Source organism: Bubalus bubalis, chromosome 5, assembly GCF_019923935.1.
Source record: "Bubalus bubalis isolate 160015118507 breed Murrah chromosome 5, NDDB_SH_1, whole genome shotgun sequence".
Taxonomy (NCBI): domain Eukaryota; kingdom Metazoa; phylum Chordata; class Mammalia; order Artiodactyla; family Bovidae; genus Bubalus; species Bubalus bubalis.
This window is the reverse complement of record NC_059161.1, coordinates 121,131,052-121,147,700: the sequence shown is the minus strand read 5'-3', so window position 1 is coordinate 121,147,700 and position 16,649 is coordinate 121,131,052. Positions and strand designations below refer to the sequence as shown.

Below are 16,649 nucleotides of genomic sequence, written 5' to 3'. Positions count from 1 at the left end.
CGTTTCTCAGGCTCCTGGGCGCTGGGCTGTCCAGATGGGCTCTCTCATGTCAGCCTGGGGGTAAGTGTGGGATGGCCCGAGTCCATTTAGGAGGGACGCTCCTCTGAGCATCCTGGAGCTGACATATGGTGCTTGGAGCCCAAGATTAGGCATCAGTCTGGGGGAATAGCTTGTCTGTGGGACCCACATAGGAATTTTGGACAGAAGAGAAATCTGTTTGGGAAGCAGGAGGGAGACTCCTCAGGCAGTAACCTGCAGGATCCATGTGCACAATCATTCAACATGTTTTTATTCTGTACCTACTCTGTGCTGAGTAGGCTGTCCTAGTTGCTGGGGGTACATCCATGAAGAAGATGGAGCTAGGGTGTAAGTTGAGGAGTTCATGGTCAGGTCAGGAGAGGGCAGGGGAAGGTCCCTTTCCTTCCCACCCAAAGATGCCTTTGGATCACACTCACAGGAAGCCCTTGGATTGGTGAAGAATCTGAAGTCTGGGGAAACCTTCACGGGGGCTGGTGCTGATGTGCTTGGTGGCACCAGTTCCCAATATATGGCAGACTCTACGATGGCCTTCAATTATCCTCACCTCCTGGTGTTCATGGCTCTTGTAGTCCCCTCCCCTCGAATGTATGCAGGACCTAGGACTTGCTTCTAACCAATAGCATATGGCAAAGCAGATGGGGTGTCACTTTTGTGATTATATTATGTGACATTGTCACTTTGGTCTTGCCAGCAGGCTTTTTGTATAGATTTTTCTCCCTGGATGGCTCTGAAGAGGCAAGATGCCCCATGAGGAGGCCCACATGGTAAGGAACGGAGGGTGGCCTCCAGCCACCAAGGAACTGAGGCCCCTTGTCTGATAACCCATAAGACACTGAATCCAGGGATTTCCCTGGTAGTCTGTGACTAAGACTCCATGCTCCCGATGTAGGGGGCCCAAGTTTGATCCCTGGTCATGAAACCAGATCCCACATGCCACAACTAAGACCTGGCACAGCAAAATTAAAAAAAAAAAAGAAAGCAACTGCATCCTTCCAACAACCCTGTGAGCTTAGAAGATGACCTCTACTGGAGCATCAGAAAAGATCACGTCCCTGGCTGACACTTTGTCAGAGGCCCTGAAACAGAGAACCTAGCCAAACTGGGCCTGGATTCCTGACTCACAGAAACACTGAGATAATAAATGTGAGTTGTTTTAAGTTGTTAAATTTGTGTTAATTTGTCACAGTGATAGAAAACTACTACAGGGTTAGACGCCTCCTAGAAAACTCCACAAAGATGCACCTGGCTGCCTCCTGCTCTTTGCCATTTGGAGGCCATTTCAGTGTTCTGCAAGGTGGTTTTCTGCTCAGGCAATATGAATGATCTGGGAAGGAGGGGGCTGACATCATTGGTTTGCTTATCTGTAAATCCCAGTCAATATAACAAGGACTGCGTTTCTGTGGCTCTTCATGCTTTTATGAGTGCTTTGAGATACATTTGAGTTAAATCTGAGTTAATTCACCCATTCCAGTCCATTTTAGTTCGCTGATTCCTAGAATGTCGACATTCACTCTTGCCATCTCTTGTTTGACCACTTCCCCTGGGATTTCTTTGGAAGGAATGATGCTAAAGCTGAAACTCCAGTACTTTGGCCACCTCATGCAAAGAGTTAACTCAACGGAAAAGACCCTGATGCTGGGAGGCATTGGGGGCAGGAAGAGAAGGGGATGACAGAGGATGAGATGGCTGGATGGCATCACTGACTTGGTGGATGTGAGTCTGAGTGAACTCCGGGAGTTGGTGATGGACAGGGAGGCCTGGCGTGCCGCAATTCATGGGGTCGCACACGACTGAGTCTACACGAGTCGGACACGACTGAGTGACTGAACTGAACTGAACTGAACTGAGATATATGACCTATTGAAAAAGTATTATTCCTGCATCATCCCCATTGACACAATTCAGAAGAGTTAAGTGATCAGTGCAGGTTCACATAACTAAGTAGTGATGTGGGCAGGAGTAGACCCCCCGGGTCTTAGAAGGCTCTGGTCTTGGAAGGCTTTTGTCCCGGGCCAGGCTCTGTGCCCACATACATCCACCTGGTTTCCATCCATTGGTTAGAGTGTACAGTAAGTATTCCGAGAAGTCTGATGTCAGCCAGGACTAATCTATGACTGCCTTCAGGGAAGCCGTGTAATCTCATTGTGCCAGACTGGCGTAGCAGAAAGATTAGACAACAATGTTTACTTTGCCATTAATCTTACCTGGGACTTGGCTTCTGGAGGCTTTCAGAACTGCTTTGCTAATGCATGGCATCTCCTGCCAAGGGCACAGGTGTTCAGAAATGTTCTGTGAACATATCAAATCAAGCAATGGAAAGAAATCTGAAGAACTGAATCATGGCAAGACTGGGATGGAGCATGTTGAGCACGATTAGTGTTATTGAGCTGGTCTGATAGGCCTTGGGATGGCTGGCCCCCTGGGAGCTTTCAGTCAGGGTCTCACCCCAGGCATGTGGTCATCCAACAACACAGAGAACATGTCTCCACTTCTCAGTGCTGAATCTGTGGAGTTTCTCCAGAGACAGACATAGGTTTTAAAAATTAAAATTATAAGAACATTTTTGGGACCCAATTATTACAAATAATTTATGTTCATTGTGGCCTTCCCTGGTGGCTCAGTAGTAGAGAATCTGCCTGCAATGCAGGAGACATGGGTTTGATCCCTGGGTCTAGATCTCCTGGAGGAGGGCACAGCAACCCGCTCCAGTATTCTTGCCTGGAGAATCCCATGGACAGAGGAGCCTGACAGGCTATGGTCCATAGGGTCACAAAGAGCTGGACATGACTGAAGTGACTGAGCATGCACACACGCATGTTCATTATAGCTTTATAGATTTTTATAGATTTTTTAATAGATTTATTATGTATTTTTTATAGATTTATAAACATTTTTAAATAACTCAACTCCACTATGCAGAACTATCCACCCTTTATGTTATAAATGAATACATTTACTTACAAAAATGAGGTCATTCAACACAGTATATTTATTTGATATTCAAGTTTTATTGAGACATAATTGACCTACGGCACTGTTTAAGGTGTACAGCATAATGATTTGACTCACATACATCATAAAATGATGACCACAATAAGTTTAGTGAACATCCATCTATTCATACAGATTCAAAAATTGAAGACATAGAAAATTGTTTTTCTTGTGATGAGAACTCTTTGGATTTACTCTCTCTCTTTTAAATTTTGGCCGTGCTGGGTCTTCATTGTGGTGTGCAGGCTTTCTCTAGGTGCGGCACACGGACTTCTCTCCTGTGGAGCACGGGCTCTGCGAACTCAGTAGTCGCAGTGGGTGGGCTTAGTTGCCCCTCGGCATGTGGGATCTTAGTTCCCTGACCAGGGATTGAACCTGTGTCCCCTGCATTGGAAGGTGGATTCTTAACCACTAGATCACCAGGAAAATCCCTGGATTTACTCTAACAGCTTTCATAGATTATATATAGCAATGATAATTAATTTATCATGTTGTACATTGCATCCTTAGTACTTATTTATCTTACATCTGAAAGTTTGTGTCTTTTGACAGCCTTCATTCAATTTTCCCTTCCCCTAATCCCACCTCTGGTAACCACAAATCTGACCTCTTTTTCTGTGAGTTTGTTTGTTTTTGAAGTATAATTGACCAACAGCACTGTATTAGTTTCTGTTACACAACATGGTGCTTTGGTATTTCTATACATTTCAAGATGATCAGCACAATACATTTACTTACAATAGGTCCAATCAGTTCAGTTCAGTCTCTCAGTCGTGTCGACTCTATGCGACCCCGTGAACTGCAGCACGCCAGGCCTCCCTGTCCATCACCAACTCCCGGAGTTCACCCAAACTCTTGTCCATCGAGTCGGTGATGCCATCCAGCTATCTCATCCTCTGTCGTCCCCTTCTCCTCCTGCCCCCAATCTCTCCCAGCACCAGGGTCTTTCCAATGAGTCAACTCTTCACATGAGGTGGCCAAAGTATTGGAGTTTCAGCTTCAGCATCAGTCCCTCCAATGAACACCCAGGACTGATCTCCTTTAGGATGGACTGGTTGGATCTCCTTGCAGTCCAAGGGATTCTCAAGGGTCTTCTCCAACACCACAGTTCAAAAGCATCAATTCTTCAGCTCTCAGCTTTCTTCACAGTCCAACTCTCACATCATACATGACCACTGGAAAAACCATAGCCTTGACTAGATGGACTTTTGTTGGCAAAGTAATGTCTCTGCTTTTGAATATGCTATCTAGGTTAGTCATAACTTTCCTTCCAAGGAGTAAGTGTTTTTAATTTATGGCTGCAATCACCATCTGCAGTGATTTTGGAGCCCCCCAAAATAAAGTCTGACACTGTTTCCACTGTTTCTCCATCTATTTCCCATGAAGTGTTGGGACCAGAGGCCATGATCTTAGTTATAATAGGTCCAATAGGTCACCATAAAAAGATATATAATATTTGACTGTGTTCCCCACACTGTATGTTTCACACCTATGATTCATTTATTTTGTAACTGGAAGTTTGTACCTTTTAATCCCTCTCACCTATATCTTTCCTTCTCCTACTCTGCTCTGTCTGACAACTACCTGTTTGTTCTCTGTATCTATGACTCTATTTCTGCTTTGTTATGTTTGTTCATTTGTTTCATTTTTTTAGATTCCACATATAAATGAAATTATACAGTATTTTTCTTTGTTTCATTTATTTCACTAAGCATAACACCCTCTAGTTTTGCTCATGTTGTTGCAAATGGCAAGTTTTTACTTATTTTTATAGTGGAGTAATATTCCATTGTATGTATATATATATATACACTATATGTATATTTATCCATTCATTTATTGATGGGCACTTAAGTTGTCTCCATATATTGGTTATTGTAAATAATGCTAATGTGAATGTAGGGGTGCATATATGCTAATTTCTTAAATTCAAACACATTTTAACAACTCTGCATTTTATTTCCCACCACATGTCTGCAGTTTTTTACATCATATTTTGCATCTTTTTGTTTTGTGTATCCTTTAATTGCTTACTGCAGATACAGATGATTTTATTACTTTTGTCTTCTCATCTTCCTACTAGTCTTTTTTTTTTTTTTTTTGGCTGCACTGGGTCTTTGTTGCTGTGTGTGGGCTTTCTCTAGTCGCATCGAGTGGGAGCTACTCTGTGTTTCAAGGTAAGGGTTTCCCACCGCAGTGGTTTCTCTTGTCACAGAGCACAAGGTCTAGGCACGTGGGCTTAGAAGTCATGGCACATGGGCTTAGTTGCTCCATGGCAAGTGGGATCTTCCTGGACCAAGGATTGAACCTCAGCCCCTGCCTTGGCAGGTGGACTCTTAACCACTGGACCACCAGAGAAGTCCACCTTCATACTAGTTTTAAATGTGATTGATTTACTACCTTTCCTGTGTAGATGTCCTGTATGTTGCCCTTACCAATGAGATTTTTCCTTGTGTAATTTTCATGTTTCTGGCTGTGACCTTTTCTTTTTACTTAGAGAAACTCTCCTGAACGTTTCTCATAAAGCTGGTTTGCTGATGCTGAACTCTCTTAGCTTGTCCGTAAAACTTTTGATCTCTGTATCAAATCAGAATGAAAGCCTTGCCAGGTGGCGTATTCTTGTGGTAGGGCTTCCCCTTTCATCCATTTAAATATACCATACCACTCCCTTCTGCCTGCAGTTTCTGCTGAAATGTTAGCTGATAGCCTTATGGGCGTTCCCTTGTATGTAAGTTGGTGCTTTTCCTTTGCTGCTTTTAATATTAGCTCTTTATCTTCCATCGTTGCCATTTTAATTACAGTGTGTATTGGCGTGGTCCTCTTTGGGTTGATTCTGTTTGGGACTCTCTGTGCTTCCTGGACTTGGATGACTGTTTCCTTTGCCAGGTAGGGAAATTTTCAGCTATTATGTCTTCAAATATGTTTTCTGCCCCTTTCTCTCTCTCTTCTTCTGGGACCCTTATAATGGGACTATTCCTGTGCTTGATGTTGTTCCTTGAACTGTCCTAATTTCTTTTCATTCTTTTTTTCTGTTCAGCTTCAGTGATTTCTACTACTCTGTCTTCTACCTCGCTGATCTGTACCTCTGCACCATTTACTCTACTGTTGATTCCTTATAGTGTATTTTTCATTTCAGTTATTGTAGTCTTCATCTCTGTTTGGTTCTTCTTTATATTCTCTAACTCTTTGTTACGAATGTCTAATTTAGTCTGTTCATCCAGTCTTCCCTCAGTTTCTTTGATCATTACTTTGAACTCTTTATTGGGTAGGTTGCCTGTCTCCTCTTCACTTAGTTCTTCTTCTGGGGCTTTATCTTGTTCCTTTGGAACATATTTCTCTGTTTCTTCATTTTGCCTAATTTGTTATTTTTATTCCTATGTATTTGGCAGGTTGGTTACATTTGCTGACTTTGGAGAAGTGGCCTTTTGCAGGGGACGTCCTGTGTGTCCCATCAGCGCGCTTCCCTGTAGTCACCAGAGCTATATGCTCTAGCGCATACATTCTCAGTTGCGCAGTTGTGTCCAACTCTGTGACCCCATGTACTGTAGGCCCCCAAGCTCCTCTGTCCATGGAATTTTCCAGGCAAGAGTACTGGAATGGTTGCCATTTCCTTCTCCAGGGAATCTTCCCCACCCCAGGATTGAACCCACATCTCTTGTATCTCCTGAATTGGCAGGAGGATTCTTAACCACTGCGCCATATGCTCTAGGGGTGCCCTGTTTGGTCTGCATGGGGCCTTCTGTTCTGGTGAGCTGATTACTGTGGGTGCTCTTGTATGCATGGATGGCCTCTAGTCTGGTTGGTTGCCTGGCCTTGCCTTATGCAGAGACTGCCGGCCACTGGTAGGTGGGGCAGTGGCTGGCAGCAGGGCCCTTGGGATCCCAGGACTAGTGCTAGTCTACTTACTAGTAGCCAGGTTTCTTGGTCTCTGGTAGCAGGGACCTGGGAGTCCCAGAACTGATATCAACCCATTGGTCCATAGGGCTGGATCTTGGGGCAGATGGCTGAGGGATGCAAGGTGTCCCAGAGCTATTGTTGGCCTTCTGGTGGATAAGGTCACAGCCTAGAGGATCCCAGGGCTGATACCCACCCACTGGTAGGTGAGGCTGGGTCCTGGGGTTAAGGCCAGGCCAGTGGTGGGTGAAGCTGGGTCCTGGGGGTAGGGGGTTCCAGGGCTGGTGTCAGCCTGCTGGTGGGTGGAGCTGAGGTCCACAGGGTCTGGGGGCTAATGCTGGCCCACTGGTAGGCAAAGCTGGGTCCTGGGGTGTCTGGCTACAGGGCCCTGGGGGTCTCCTGGGACTAGTGCTAGCGTACTGGTGAGCAGGGACAGGTTCTGGACCCTCTGGTGGGCAGGGCTGTGTCCCTGGATGGCCATAGGCTCAGGGGGTCTCAAGGCAGCAGGCCTGCTGGTGGGTGGGGCTCTGTCTCCCACCAGCTAGTGCAACTTGATTTTAAAAGAAAAAATGTTTTTTTCAAGTGATTTCTTAAAAGTTTACATCACTTTTTAAAGTTAAAGTATAATATGTACACAAAACAGTGCAAGTCATAGGGAATAGCTTGATGAGTTTTCACAAATATACCCATATAACCACTATGCAGATAAAGAAACAGAACATTGCAAGTAGCCCCTGCCCCTCCCCCAGGCTCTCCCAGGCTTCCTTCCAGTTACAAGCCCAGCCTCTAGAACCAAGCGTAATCAAAGCTCTAACTTCAAACAGCAAAGATTACTTTGGCCTATTTTTTTAGTTTAGATAAAGGGCACCATGTAAAAAGCATGCTTCTGTATCTAGCTTCTTTGCTGAAAATCATGTCTGTGGGATTCACAGCAGTATAGTATATAGCTGCAAATAGGTTATTTTCATTGCTGTGCATATTTTTCCATTGTGTTTATTTATCTCTTCTCTGGTCAGTGGGCATCTGGGTAGCTTTCAGTGTAGGGTTCTTAGGAAAAGAGCTGCCATGAACATTTTAGTGTGAACATATGCTTGCATTTCTGTAGAGTATAGACCCAGGAGTGGAACTGCTGGAGCGCAGGGTAGGCAGATGTTTTAGCTTCAGCAGAAACTGCTAAACAGTTTTCCAAACTGGTTCTATCATTTTTTGTTCCTGCCAGCAGCATATGAGCCTTCTAATTGCCCTACATCCTCATCAACACTTGCTATGTCAGTCATTTTCATTGTAGCCATTCTATGGGTTGTAAGGAGGTATCTTCCTGTGGTTTTGATTCGTATTTCCTGATAAATAATAACGTTGGGCACCTTTTCATGTGCTATTGGCTCTTTGTATATCTTCTTTTAGGAAACGTCTGCTCAAGTCTTTTGCTCATTAAAAAAAAAGTTTGGGTGTTTGTCTTTTATTAGAGGTTGTAGAATTTTTACATCAGTAATTTAATTTGATAGTGCAAAATATCTTTGCATTAAACATGACACGCATGTGATGCCATTATAGAAAAATGAGGGAAGCTGGGCTGTTCAGGCAGCAGAGGGGATGAAAACCCACCAGTCCCACAAGACAGCTCTATGGAACCCTTGGGGATCAAGGGAACACAGTTTGAAACCCCCCTGAAATAGATGCTCTTCAAACCCTTGCCTCCTATATATCTATCTCATCTGCAATTTTTGAGTTTTGGGGAAAAGAGGTGACAACCCTTCTAGAAATCTACCCTATAGCTGTCCCCACCCAAGCTAACAATAGTAATTGCTTGTAGGTGTCAATCACTTACATGCGTCAGGCCAGGTACCCACAGTCTCTCTTGGTGAGATAGATACAGGACTAAATGGCACTGTTTTACAGATTTGTGGCTGGTGAACTGAGGCTCAGAGAGGTGCATCAGTTGGCCTAGAGGGCAAAGCAGCGAGAGGCAGAGCTGGCATCCCTGACTCCTCTGTTCTACTCCTCTGCTCAGAGGAGTCAGCATCATGCTGTGCCTGCCCTTCTGGGCCTGAGAGATTCTTAGGAGAAATGAGGATGAAAGTTTTTTTTGATGGAGACACATGAGAGGCCTCGGGAGACTGGCTTGTTCCATTTCTTGGCCTAGGTGGGGTTACTTGTGTGTTTAATTTTATGTGTTAAACTGTGTACTTATGCTTTAAGCATATTTTTACATGTTTGTTATGCTTCACAATCAAAAAATAGAAGAGCAGCTAGTCCATTCATTCTGGCTCTGGCGCCTCCCTATCCATTAAGGAAAGTGAATGTCAAGTTGGGTCTGGTTTCCAGACCTCTGAGGGCTGGCAAGTGGCACGTGGAAGAGAGAATGCTTTCCTCAGTACAGTCCATATCCCTGGGGCAGGTGGTACAAAACCCCTTCCACCTAGATAAGTCACCAGGACAAGATGAGAGCCAGCGGCAGTAAGGCACGGGTACCCATGAGCGTGCCAATGGCTAACATGTATAAAGGCACATGTGTTATATAACGAAGAAGTCTCATTTTGACAACCTTATCCAGTAGGCACTCCTATTCTACTGATGGGGTGCAGAGATGTTCCCAAGTTGTTGAAGGGTTGCACAGTTTACATAAGGCAAAGGTGGGTTTCAAACCCAGGCTGTCTGGTTCCTGAGTCCACACCTGTAAGCATTCACTGCCTTTTAGAATGTGGTGAAAACTCAGGGCCCCCTTCCCAGGAAGACACACACACACACACACACACACACACACACAGCTAGAGCTCTGAAACTCAGCACCCCTAGTTTCAGAGCTCCCAAAGCCCTTCCCTGGGGTCCAGCCTTGAGCAAATTGAGTTATTTACTGTGGATAAGGTAACCTACAGGTAATGAGCTCTGCTCCATGGGAAGTGTGTAAGAAGAAGCTGAGATACCATCTGACAGCTGGTGCAGAATAGATATTCCATACAGATTAAGTTACCTACCTGATGGCTCAGACAGTAAAGAAAGTGTGGTCAGGAAGATCCCCTGGAGAAGGGAATGGCTACCCTCTCCAGTATTCTTGCCTAGAGAATCCCATGGACAGAGGAGCCTGGTGGGCTACAGTCCATGGGGTCTCAAAGAGCTGGATTCGACTGAGCAACTAACAATTTAACTTTCACAGATTAAGTGTATGAATGAATGAATGACTTTTCCCTTGAGGACAGGGGCAAGGGCCATGGGGAGTGAGAAACATCTTGGCCCCTGATAGCCCCCATGGTATGGTCCTTTGAATAGGAAGGGCATGGACACTGTAGTCCAAGCTCCCGAGGACACTTGGAATGCACTGATTAGGCAGTGGTTCCTGGGGGCAGAAATGTAGCCATGTAGAGTCCCAGGAAGGGACAGGCGTAGCCAGGAACCTCAACCCTAGCCTCCCGCGACCAGTCTGGCCAGCTTTCGGAAAGCGTTCTGATACTTGCTTTTGGGTAAAATGTAAGAGAAGGGCTTGCGGGAGGCAGAAATTCGAAACTGGGCCAAGCAAGAGTTAACTGGAAGCAGAAAAGGAAATGTTTGGAACCTGGGAGGGGGCTGGCAGGGGATGGAGATATTAACCAGGGTATGGAAAATTCCTGAGAACTGGAGCATAACAAGGAATTGGCTTGAAGTCCCACAGCAGGGACAAAGGGGCTCTCAGAAGGCCCCCACTGCCCTTGCAGCCCCCCGCTCCTCCTCATGGTGCCTCCTCTGAGCCAGTCCTTCCCTGAGCTGCAGAGCAAACCTACTGGAGATGGTGGCCTGGGTGAACCCCACTTGAGGACAGAGGTCAAGGGTGCTTCTGCTGATAATGGGTCCCACCCCAGCGGCCCCCATCTCCTTTGTTCTCCTTATCTCTAACTCCACATCACTCCCTGGTGAGCACAGCTCTGGACCCAATCCTCTATGCCTTTTCTGATCCAATCTTATTCGATGTAGGCCCTGTTCTTTGTTTCGATGACCTGGGTCCTGGCTTCTGACTGATATCTTTATCACATTTGGTTACAGTGGAGGGAGCTGGGGTGTGACTGGAGGGTATTTATTACCCTCCTGCTCCAGATGGACAAAGCCATTCTTAAGGCAGCCAGGACACCCAGCCCTCCTGGCCCAAAGAGCCTGTGGCAGCAGCAGCTTCAGGCAACTTCGTGCCTTGGCGGAGGTGAGGAATGAGGCTGCAATCTAAGTAGAAGGCTTTACCATCTTCTCATGCCCTGCTGCCTGCCTCGCACCACCCACCGTGGCTGCGTTCCCGAGCACCCATCACTTCCTTTGCCTTATTCATCTCTTCATTCATTCATTCTACATGCCAGGTAGTAAGCTCAACAGAGATGAATTGGCTGTGAATTTTGCTCTTAACAGGCTCACATCCGAATGGGAGGGATACGACCCAATTTAAAATCTCTATAAGACAGAAAGGGCTTCCCTGGTGGCTCAGATGGTAAAGAATCTGCCTGCAGTGCAGGAGACCCGGGTTCGATCCCTGGGTCAGGAAGATCCCCTGGAGAAGGAAATAGCAACCCACTCCAGTATTCTTGCCTGGAGAATAACTATGGACAGAGGAGCCTGGTGGACTACAGTCTATGGGGTCGCAAAGAGTCGCACACAGCTGAGCAACTTACACACACGTGCCTAAGACAGAAATTGACAGTGCTAGTTAACTAGAGCAGAATACTGAAAAGAGATGCCACGGGTCATTTAGAAAAAGGAGCCCACTTCCAGAGTGCCTCTAGGAGGTTGCCATGGACAAGGAGGCATTCAAGCTGTCTTAATAATATTCGGATTGGAAGTTAAAACCCCCCAGGGGAAATCACATTTTCATAGGGATCTGCACTTGGCACCTGTTGGACTAAGGGTTGAGCAGTAGACACCCGAGCTGACCCTGTGGAATGAGCTTTGGATGGCTGGGTTAGGGAAAGGAGGGTTCTAAGGCCAGCTGGAGGCTCTGAAATCACGCTGCTGGTGTACAGGCAGCACCAGCTGCTCACGTTATCATTCTCAGCAGGAGGCGGGCCCGTGTTATGGGGAGTGGAGCCCTAGGCCTGTCTCCTCTGGCCTCTCTGCCCCAGGCTGCAGATGCCATGGATGGTCCAGGGAAGGCTGCAGGCAGACCCTTAGAGATGGGTCATATGGGCAGCAGTGGATGGAGGGAAGGAGGTGTACAGTTTCCAGTCCAAGGCTGAGAGCTGGGACTTGGGCTGAAACAGCTTGCCTTCCAATCTTCCAGCAGGTCAGCCCGGGCTGTCTGAGTTCTCCCAGCAGGCCAGCCTTCTCTGCCTCTGGGCCTTGGCACATGCTGTTCCTTTTGAATGTGCTTCTCTCTCCTCAACGGGCATAGGGGTCAGAGTCCTTGCAGAAAACAGGTGACCACCCAGAGGTTTCACCAAAGAGACTTAGGGAGGGGCTGTGTACAGAGGGGCGGGCAGGGTGACCCTAAAGAGGGATGTGGAGAGGCACAGGAGCCAGTGGTGGTGGTGGGGGGCAGGGAGGGAGCAGCAACCAAAACCTGGGGCTCTGGAGGCAGAGGGATGCAGCAGCCAGGAGCACAGGGAGTGTCGGCCCCCTCCCCACCTTCCGATCTCCGCTAGGGCTTCTAGGCCCACCCTAGGGGCTTGTGGGCAGCCTCCTGGGCTCTGAGCAGGGCAGATCCCTGAGAAAGAATCTGGAGATGGAGGGAAAAAAGGGCCCCTGGGAGCTCCCATCTCCCTTAGGTTTCAGCACCATTCCCTCTGTTGTCCTGTGATGATGTTGTCCTGTCTTGATGTCTCGTCCCCTGGCATCAAGCTCATGGGGCCTGACCACCAGCAGTGGACTGTGAGCCTAGGACGGGAGCAGGGTCTTCCCCGGCTTTCACTGCAGCGCCCGGCTCCGCCTGGCCCAGAGCCTGGAGAACACAGTACGCAAAGATGGACGGAGCCTATGAACACATGTCAGACCCTGCTTCTGCCCCTGCCTCCATATTAGTGACCTTGAGTGACCTTTCTGTGAGCCTCCCTGCCCTCATTTATAAAAAGGGGCATTAATATCCAATCTGTTGGGTCATTGATAGAGTGAAATAGGTCCACAGTTGGCAGCAGAAAAATGGAGAGCTCTTCTCTTCTCACTTCTGTTGTGGGACGGAGAGAAACGTGATCTGGTTTATGGCCGAAGTTCTGGAACAACGTTGTTGCTGTTACTCACCAAGTCACGTCCAAGTCTTTTTCGACCACCAGGGAAGTTCTGGAACAACAGTATGAGAGATGAAATCACTCATAACTTCCTTTTCCTAAAAAAGATAATTCTTTTCTTTATTTTTAAATTTTTTATTGAAGAATAGTTGGTTTCAGTTCAGTCGCTCAGTCGTGTACGACTCTGTGACCCCATGGACTGCAGCACGCCAGACTTCTCTGTCCATGGGATTCTCCAGACAAGAATACTGAAGTGAGTTGCCATTTCCTTCTCCAGGGGAACTTCTAGACCCAGGGATTGAACCCAGATTTCCTGCATTCAGTTCAGTGCAGTTCAATCACTCAGTCATGTCCAGTTCGTTGCGACCCCATGGACTGCAGCATGCCAGGCTTCCCTGTCCATCACCAACTCCTGGAGCTTGCTCAGACTCATGTCCACTGAGTCAATGATGCCATCCAACCATCTCATCCTCTGTCATCCCCTTCTCCTCCTGCCTTCAATCTTTCCCAGCACCAGGGTCTTTTCCAGTGAGTCAGTTCTTTGCATCAGGTGGCCAAAGTATTGGAGCTTTAGTTTCAGCATCAGTACTTCCAATGAATGTTCAGGACTGATTTCCTTTAGTTGGTTTACAATGCAACTAGTTGCATTAATTTCTGCTGTAATTACAGTAAAGTGATTTAGTTATGTGTATATATATTTTCTTTTTTCATAATGGTTTATCACAGGATATTGAATATAGTTTCTGTGCTATACATTGCATGCATGCTCAGTCTCTCAGTCATGTCTAACTCTTTGCAAACCCCTGGACTATAGCCAGGGGGTCTTCCCGACCCAGGGATTGAACCTGCGTCTTCTGCATTGGCAGGCGGATTCTTCACCACTGAGACACCTGGGAAGCCCTATTGGCTAATACATGGCACGTATTCAGTTTTCATCAGTTGTCCTAAAACTGTCCCTTTTAGTGATTTTTCTTCTGCAAGATTTCACCCAGGGTCATATATTGTCTTGTGTTGTCTGCTCACTTCACTCCCCTTCAGTCTGAATGGCTCTTAACCTGCCTTTTTTGTTCCTGATGATAACAGTTTCGAAAAGTGCAGGCCACTTTTGCAGAACATCGTTCAGTTTGGGTTTGTTTGATGTTTTCTTACGGTTCAATTCAGATTATGTTTCTATTTTTTTTGTCCACGCTGCATGGCGTGTGGGATCTCAGTTCCCTGGCCAGGGATTGAACCTGTGTCCCCTGCATTGGAAAGTGGAGTCTTCACCCCTGGACCATCAGGGAAGTCCCAGGTTACTTGTTTTTTTAGCAGGAATATTATAGAAGCAATGCTGTGTCCTTCTCAGGGTGTCATATCGGGAGGTACATAATTGTTGATTCGTCCCTTTATTGGTGACATTAACCTTGATTATTTAGTGAAGGTGATGTCTCCCACCAAGCTTCTCCACTGTAGTTACTGGGTTGCGATCATGGAGGTATTTGGCAGGGAGATACTTTGCAACTGTATAAGTAACCTGTGGTCCATCCACTCTTCACCCAAAGTTTAAGCAACCATTGAGGATTTCTGCCTGAATCAGTGACTGAAATGATGGTTATAGAGTTGTAATTTTCTAACTCTGTTGTTTCTTTTACATTTTAAAAATTATTAGACTTCATGGTGGTACAGTGGATAAGAATCCGCTTGCCAGTGCAGGGGACACGGGTTCGATCCCTGGTCCGGGAAGATTTCACATGCTGCAAAGTAACTAGGCCATTGTGCCGTAACTACTGAGCCCACGCTTTGGAGCCCATGAGCCACAACTACTGAAGCCTGGGCTCCCAGAGCCTGTGCTCCAAGATAAGAGAAGCGGCCACAATTAGAAGCCTGTGCACCACAAGGAAAAGTAACCCGCTTGCCACAACCAGAGAAAAGCCCTTGAGCAGCAACAAAGACCCAGTGCAGCCATAAATAAATAAATACTGAAGAAATAGATGTTGTTCTTCGGTAAGGAAGGGATTTCCTTTCATCTTGTTTGTTTATATTTGTGTTTATTGATCAGTGTGAACTCATAGGTTCTGACTTCACTCAGTCAGTGATAATCCATTATTATCATAATTTTCATGCTGAAATTGTCCCACGTCTAGCCCACTGCAGTTCTTTATGCTGACTCCTGTATTCTTTTGACATGTCTTAAGGTTGTTTTTGTGTTTATGGTGTCACGGGCTGAATTGTGTGTCCCTCCCCTCACCCCTCCCCCCTGACAATCCGTATATTGAAGTCCTACCCCCAGTACTTCCGAATGACTGTATTTGGAAGTAGAGATGATTAAGATTAAATGAGGTCACCAGGGTGGGCCCTAATCTAATCTTACGTGTCATAAGAAGAGGAGATTAGGATACAGATATGCTCAGAGGAAACACCCCGTGAAAACACAGAGAGAAGACGCCCATCTATACATCGAGGAGCAGAAGCAACCTTGCAGATATCCTAATCTCAGGCTTCCAGCCTCCAGAATCATGAGAAAGTAAATGCCTATTGTATAAGGCACTCAGTCTGTGGCATCTGCTATTGGCCCGAACAGACTGGTACAGTTGGCTATGTTCATGTATGTGCTTGGTGCTCAGTCGTGTCTGACTCTTGTGACCACATGGACTGTAGCCTACCAGCCTCCTCTGTCCATGGAATTCTCCAGGCAAGAATACTGAAGTGGGTAGCCATTCCCTTCCCCAGGGGATCTTCCCAACCCAGGGACTGAACCCGAGTCTCCGGCATTGCACGCAGATTCTTTACTGTTTGAGCCACCAGGGAAGCAGCAGCATTCATACCTCTCAATTTCACAGGGTTGTACTCAGCATGAACCTATGACACGGTGTTCTCTTAGCCTTAATTTCACTAATACTCATAACCAAAATATTTACTGAACATCTATGATGCCCTAGGTTCTAGTGGAAGCACTGGAGATTCATCAAGGGTCGAGACAAACCCAAATCACTGCCCTTGTGTCTCCAGGGAAGGAGACAGATAATTGAAGATAGAGAAATGATACAGTGTGTGAAGTGGTGATGCTGGAAGAAAGTGAAAGCAAGGGAGAGGGCAGGGAGGGTTAGCATTTTAAATAAAGTAGGGGTCATTTCTCTATTGATTTGAAGGAGGTGAAGAAGGGAGAGTGAGTGTGTCTGTGACCTGAGATTCAGGCTGTACATTTCTTTATTCGGGCATAGTCCACACTCACCACCTAGAGAGCTAGGAGCTGATTCCTTCCTGGTGATAATTTCCTTGATGTTAGAATCTAAGGTGGTTTCTAACTTTTTACTGCTGCTGCTAAGTCGCTTCAGTCGTGTCCGACTCTGTGCGACCCCATAGATGGCAGCCTACCAGGCTCCCCCGTCCCTGGGATTCTCCAGGCAAGAACACTGGAGTGGGTTGCCATTTCCTTCTCCAATGCATGAAAGTGAAAAGTGAAAGTGAAGTCTCTCAGTCGTGTCCGACTCTTCACGACCCCATGGACTGCAGCCCACCGGGCTCCTCCATCCATGGGATTTTCCAGGTACTGGAGTCAGGTGCCATTGCCTTCTC

At 46.5% G+C, this 16,649-nt stretch overlaps 1 protein-coding gene across 1 annotated transcript in view; it reads left to right on the top strand.

Moving 5' to 3' along the window:
- Positions 1-1,189, top strand: part of VWCE (von Willebrand factor C and EGF domains) — a 54,806-nt gene extending 53,617 nt beyond the window's left edge. The window contains exon 22 of the mRNA XM_025286479.2: positions 734-1,189. The gene's annotated coding sequence lies outside the window, so the exon portion shown is untranslated. The remainder of the gene's footprint in view (positions 1-733) is intronic.
- Positions 1,190-16,649: the final 15,460 nt, after the last annotated feature.